This window comes from Henckelia pumila, chromosome 2, assembly GCF_033568475.1.
Source record: "Henckelia pumila isolate YLH828 chromosome 2, ASM3356847v2, whole genome shotgun sequence".
Lineage (NCBI taxonomy): Eukaryota > Viridiplantae > Streptophyta > Magnoliopsida > Lamiales > Gesneriaceae > Henckelia > Henckelia pumila.
The window spans coordinates 67,390,243-67,397,293 of record NC_133121.1 but is presented as its reverse complement, the minus strand read 5'-3'; positions in this window follow the sequence as shown (position 1 = coordinate 67,397,293).

Sequence of the window (7,051 nt, the reverse complement as noted above, 5' to 3'; positions counted from 1 at the left end):
GTAAAAGTTGATAAGTTTATATTTCCAGTGGATTTTGTTGTGCTTGACATGGAAGAGGATCGTGAGATGCCTCTTATTTTGGGTAGACCGTTTTTAGCCACTGGAAAGGCATTGATTGATGTGCATAAGGGAGAGTTGATATTGCGTATGAATGATGAAAAAGTAATTTTTAATGTTTTTCATGGCATTCGATATCCTGCAGACAATTCTGATTGTTTCAGAATTGATGTTACTGATGATTTGGTTGAGTGTTCTCTGCAGGAACAGTTGTCGATGGATCCATTAGAAATATGCTTGACAGGTACAACTGATGAAGAGTTTGTTAGTGAGGAAGTTCATGAAGTAGCACGGTATTTGGACTGGAGTCTTCCCTTTGACAGACTCATCAATACCAAGATGGGGGAGCTCAAACATACTCCAAAACCGCTGAAGCCATCCACCGAAGAGCCCCCTACTCTTGAACTTAAACCACTTCCTTCTCACTTAAAATATTTGTATTTATTAAAGAACGATAAAATGCCAATAATTTGTTCATCTTCTTTGACAGGTTGCGAGGAGGAAAAGCTGTTGCGAGTTATTCGAGAACACATAAGAGCCATAGGATGGAGCTTGGCCGATATCAAGGGGATTAGTCCAACCATGTGCATGCACAAAATCTTGATGGAGGCAGAGCACAAGACATCAACTCAACCACATAGGCGACTCAACCCAGCAATGCAAGAGGTAGTGAAAAAGGAGGTAATCAAGCTCCTTGATGCAGGTATTATCTACCCTATATCTGATAGTGAATGGGTTAGTCCAATTCAAGTAGTGCCTAAAAATGGAGGGATAACTGTTATTAAAAATGCCAATGATGAATTAATTCCGATGAGAACTGTTACGGGGTGGCGGGTTTGCATTGATTATAGGAAATTGAATGATGCTACCCGTAAGGATCACTTTCCCCTTCGCTTTATTGATCAGATGGTTGAACGACTTGCAGGGCATGCATTTTATTATTTTTTGGACGGTTATTTCGGATATATGCAAATTCCTATAGCACCTGAGGACCAATACAAAACCACTTTTACTTGTCCTTATGGTACTTTTGCATATAAACGGATGCCGTTTGGTTTGTGTAATGTACCTGCTACTTTTCAGCGTTGTATGATGGCTATTTTTCATGATATGATTGAAAAGTTTATAGAAGTGTTTATGGATGATTTCTCTGTGATTAGATCGTCATTTGATGCATGTTTATTAAATCTGAAAAAAGTGTTGCAGAGATGTGAGGAGAGCAATCTTGTGCTGAATTGGGAAAAATGTCATTTCATGGTGAAAGAGGGCATTGTTTTAGGACATAAGGTATCTGAGGTAGGTGTGGAGGTGGACAGAGCAAAACTTGAAGTAATTGAAAAACTTCCACCTCCCACGAATTTGAAAGGAATTTGAAGTTTTCTTGGGCATGCGGGTTTCTATCGGAGATTTATTAAGGATTTTTCTTCTATTGCTAAACCCCTTACTAATTTGTTAATCAAAGAGGTGCCTTTTAATTTTTCTGCTGAGTGCTTGCAGGCCTTTCAGATTTTAAAGCAGAAATTAACAACTGCACCAGTGATAGTAGCGCCTGATTGGAATCTGCCGTTTGAATTGATGTGAGACGCCAGTGATACTGCATTGGGAGCCGTGCTTGGACAAAAGAGGGACAAAGTACTTCATGTGATTTACTACGCTAGTATCACCCTGTCAGCCGCTCAACTGAATTACGCAACAACTGAAAAGAGCTTCTCGCAGTCGTGTTTGCCTTGGACAAGTTCAGATCTTATTTAGTGGGAAGCAAAGTCATAGTTCACACATATCACTCGGCATTGAAATATTTGATGACCAAAAAGGATGCTAAACCCAGGTTAATTCATTGGGTTTTACTGTTGCAAGAATTTGATTTAAAAATTGTTTACAGGAAAGGCGCGGAGAATCAAGTTGCAGACCACCTTTCACGCTTGGAAAATCAAGGAGCTGAAACGCAAATAATTCATGATGATTTTCCAGATGAGCAGTTGTTTGAGGTAACGAAACTACCATGGTATGCTGACATAGTAAATTACCTCTCAAGTAAGTTTCTTCCCTCACACTTAACTTATCAACAGAAAAAGAAATTTTTCGCTGAGTTGAAATATTTTTTGTGGGAAGACCCTTTTCTGTTTAAGATATGTGCAGATGGCATAATTCGTAGGTGTATTCCAGCGGAGGAGGTAAGCCCTATACTCTCACACTGTCACACAGGTCCGACTGGAGGTCACTTCGACGCGGGTCGTACTGCCGCTAAAGTACTTCAGTCGGGATTTTATTGGCCTTCATTGTTTAAGGATGCGTATACCTATGTACTTGCATGTGATGCTTGTCAGAAAGTGGGTAATATTTCTAGGAGACACGAGATGCCCCTTAATAATATTCTTGTGTGTGAAGTTTTTGATGTATGGGGTATAGATTTCATGGGACCGTTTCCTGTGTGTGAAGGGAACAAGTATATTTTGGTTGCGGTCGATTATGTGTCTAAATTGGTTGAAGCACTTGATTGTAGGACGAATGAAACTAGGGTAGTTATAAAATTTTTGAAAAAATTCATATTTTCTAGATATGGAACCCCTAGAGCCATAATCAGTGATGGAGGAACCCACTTTTGTAACCAGCAATTTGAGAAGCTTTTGACAAAGTATGGGGTCACTCACAAGGTGGCAACACCTTATCATCCCCAGACTAGCGGGCAAGTTGAAATTTTTAATAGGGAGTTGAAAAGAATTATGGGGAAAACTGTGAATGCAAACAGGAAAGAGTGGTCGAATAAATTAGATGATGCGTTATGGGCCTATCGAACTGCTTTCAAAACACCTATAGGAACTTCTCCCTTTAGGTTGTTATATGGTAAAGCATGTCATCTTCCTATTGAACTTGAGCATAAAGCACTATGGGCTACTAAATTTCTGAATTTTGATGTGCAGGCTACAGGTGAAGAACGGTTGCTACAATTGAATGAACTTGAAGAGCTTAGGTTGGAGGCCTATGAAAATGCCAGAATCTACAAAGAAAAGACAAAGAAGTGGCATGATCAGCGCATTGTCTCACGTGAGTTCGAGGTAGGCCAGGCTGTTTTATTATATAACTCACGCTTGAAGCTCATGCCAGGAAAACTTCGTTTGAGATGGTCAGGACCGTATACTATTAAGCATGTGATGCCATATGGTACGGTAGAAATTTTTAGTCCGGCCACAGGAGCATTCAAAGTTAATGGGCAAAGAATAAAAGTCTATCGTGGTGGTATCGTGGATAACACAGAGACCACTATCGACTTGCAAGACCCATTAAATTAAAAATGGAGGTACAGTCGGGCTATAGACTTTAAATTTAGCGCTGGCTGGGAGGCAACCCAGCATTTATTTTTATGCTTTATTTTTTTTTAGTTTGGCTTTGTTTTTCGTTCGTTTGGTTTTTGGTTTTGTTTTGCAGATAATTAGTCTGTTCGAATGCATTGCGCCCGCGCGAGGGTCCATCCTCGCGCGCGCGCAGGCTTACTCTCCAGTGAGGCAAAAGGAAAACGTGCGCGCGCGCGAGCCCCTAGCTCACGCGTGCGCAAGTCAAGCATCCGGAGCACGCATTAAAGCCGCGCGCGTGCGAGCTTCCTTCTCGCGCGCGCTAGAGAGGCGCAGATGGAATAAAAAAAAAACGTGTCTTTCTCCTTCTTTTTTCTTACTTTCTTCTCCTTCTTTTTTCCTTCTCCCCTTTAAACCCTAAATTCCCAAATCTTTTGCCTCCAATTTCTCCATTGATTCTTGATATTCTTGCTCTTAAATTGCAGATTTGTGGAGTACATCATCGCACTTTCATTTGGGTTCGTCAATTTCTGTCGGAATCCTCCATTTGTGCACTCCTCCTTGCATCGCCGCTGTTCACCACCGCTTGCCGCCGCTGTTCCGGTCGACCACCAACATGCCAGCCAAGAGATTCCGTTCTTCCGGTCCTATCGTCGCTAGCTCCTCGTCCTCCGCTGAATTCTCCAACAAGTTCGCCTCTCGGGAAGCCCAAGAAAGGTACGAACATGCTTGACTAAATCGAAATCCTATTGCTGAGCGTGGGATTACTATGGATTGTAATGATTTTGTTGCCTTGGGGATTATTAAGAGGAAATGGTCTGTGTTTTGTCGAGTGCCCAAACCCACCATTATTCCGGTGGTTCGGGAATTTTATGCTAATGCACCTTCCCGAGAGGATTCGAAAGCTTTTGTCAGAGGCAAACTGGTATCATATGATGCAAATACATTGAATAGATTCTATGATACTCCTGCTGTGGATGACAGTAAATTTAGGAGTTTTAAGGCTAATCCGGATTATTCTTTGATGTTGAGAGAGTTGTGTTACACGGGAGTTCATTGGCACGATCCTCTCCGGGTCACTCATTTTCCGAAGAGATTTCTGAAACTTGAGCCAGCGTTGTGGTATGCTTTCATTGCCCGACGGCTTCTACCCGTGCTCCATACTGTTGACGTGCAAGCCGATAGGGCTATACTGGTTTATGCTATCATGAAGAGGTGGCAGGTTGATGTGGGCACCCTTGTCCACGATTCCATTCAGTATTCGATGATGAATCCGACGGTGGGTCTCTATTTTCCCCACACCATCACAGCCCTATTTCGCCAGGCAGGTGTACCGATTAGTTCCGATGAGGAGTGGCTCCCACCTTTCAAGACCGTCGACGAGAAGCTTGCTACATCTAAGCAAGCAAAGCACAATTTGGAATTTTGTAGCGGTCAGCCTCAAGTGGGGAGCTCTTCTAGCAGTCGACCACCGCCTCAGGCCTCTCCTCCTTGACGCACCGCGCATGACATGGCCATCGAGAGCTCGGCTTTTGATCACTATGCCATGAGTTATTTTCAGGCTACTTCCACTCATCTACATAATGTGGAAGACATTATGCGCAGCATGGCGATGCAATTGGGACTTGATACTTCGGGCTTTCGAGCGGCTCCGCATTACCCACCTCCATTCCCATTCCAGTCCACCGTACCACCTCCGTATGCTCCGATCGCCCCACAGGATCCATCCATTCCCGACGAGGAAGACGACGACTAGTCACCAGAGGAGTCTCTTTTTACGTTTTTGCATTTTGTGTTCTGTTTTGCATTACCATTGTTCGTAGTTTCTTTGTTGTTTATGTGTTTTTGTATTTCTGAAGCATTGAGGGCAATGCTTTGGATAAGTTTGGGGGGGGGGGGGTGTCTAATTATTTTTTTTTTCGTGAGTTGTGTTCATTCTGTTTGCATTCATTTTATTTCGTTAGTTGCATCTAGTTCGTACATAGCATATCATTTTGTTGCTAGTGTGTTGAGTCAAGAAAGAATTGGATAGCATGGCCAATGATGACACTGTTTGATCTGTTTTGAAAACTATAATCCATGACCGTCTGCCTGTCTGACCAATTTGAACTGGTGAAACCAATTAGATGAATGATCTCTAATATACTCGGTGACTTGTGCTAGAATCTGAGTTTGAAAAATGCAAACATAGAGATGATTTAGACGTCATTGTGAATCTTGGACCTAATTTTCTTTGAATTCATTATCTCTAGTTGCCCCTTTGAGACTAAACATATATGAGTACGTGAGGTACATTTTTTGAATTTGTCAATAATCATCGTTCACTATTGATGATTGGTTGTTTCTGCACTGATTGAATTTGTATGAGTTGATGGTGAATTGAAACGTGTCTAGAACTAGTTCGAACACTCTTCGAGGCACAATACGGGCAAAAACTGTGATTAGGAATGATTTAGGCAATTTTTCTATGAATCGATTGAGCCTTTCAAGCTACCCATTGATACATTCTTTCCCTAGTACCTTATTTGAGCTTTAATGAAATCGAATGGCATGCGTGAACACGTGTGGTAGACCCCATTCGTCATATTTTCACGGACCTACATTCACTACCAACTACTAGCTTAAACACTAATTCCCACCTTAAAAGGAGTAAATTGCATGTGTAAATGATATGTCCTCCTGTGTTTGAATTTGAAGAGTGGAGTAGTGTGAAAAAAAAATGTGTAGTTGTGAAAAAGAGAAAAAAGAAGAGAATTGATAGAATGGGTGGAAAAGAGAAATCGGAAAATATGTGAATCAATGGTTTAATAAGGTGATTTAAAATGAAACAAGAAAAAGGAGGTGAATAAAAATGGTGTAGTCATAATTTACTCCTTTCTTTGAACTGTTGTCCTTCATTTGTAGCCATAAGCCAGGCCTAACGTTACAAGCTTATTAAGTCCTCTTGACCGAGTCATAGTTGCCCAATATACTAGTGGAGAAGAGTTGTGAGAATTTAGCATATGGACCGTTGACAGACACTGTTGATAAATATGAATTTGTGATCAAAACACGCACGCACTATTTTTCTTGGTATTAAATTGCTTATGAGTGTGTTTATTTCATCTGTTTGATCCCCTGTTTACCTTTAAGAAGTCCTCATGATTTGGGAATGTATGGATTGAATTTGGATGAAGGTACTTTGGAACATGAGTTGAAGAGATTATAAGTTTATGCGGTGAACTAGTTTATTTATAAAATTTACGTGTTAGTAGGTTTGATGGGATTGGATGTGAATTTTTGTTTAAAATTTTTTTTCTGAGGCCATTGCTCCATAATAGTTCTTGATTCTTGTGTGTGTGTTGTTTAATCTTGCTCAAGGGCGAGCAAGGTTTAAGTTTGGGGGTGTTGATAAGTGTGTTTAGTATGCATTATTTTATAGCATTTTTTGTTTAGTTTGCATGCATTTAGGTTAATTTCTTAAGTTTTATTAGTGTCTTTTGTTATGTGTTTGCATTAGACTCACCTGGTTGAATTTTGTAGGAAATTAAGCAAAAAATGGGAATTATGTTCGTCCAAGGCGCGAGCGCGCGCGAGACCCTTTCTCGCGTGTGCGCCGGAGGAAAATCCAGAGGCAAGCAAGAAAATGCGCGCGCGCGCGAGCCACTTGCTCGCACGTGCGCAGAAGAGAAATTCAGAGCATGAATAGAAGAGGCGCGCGCGGG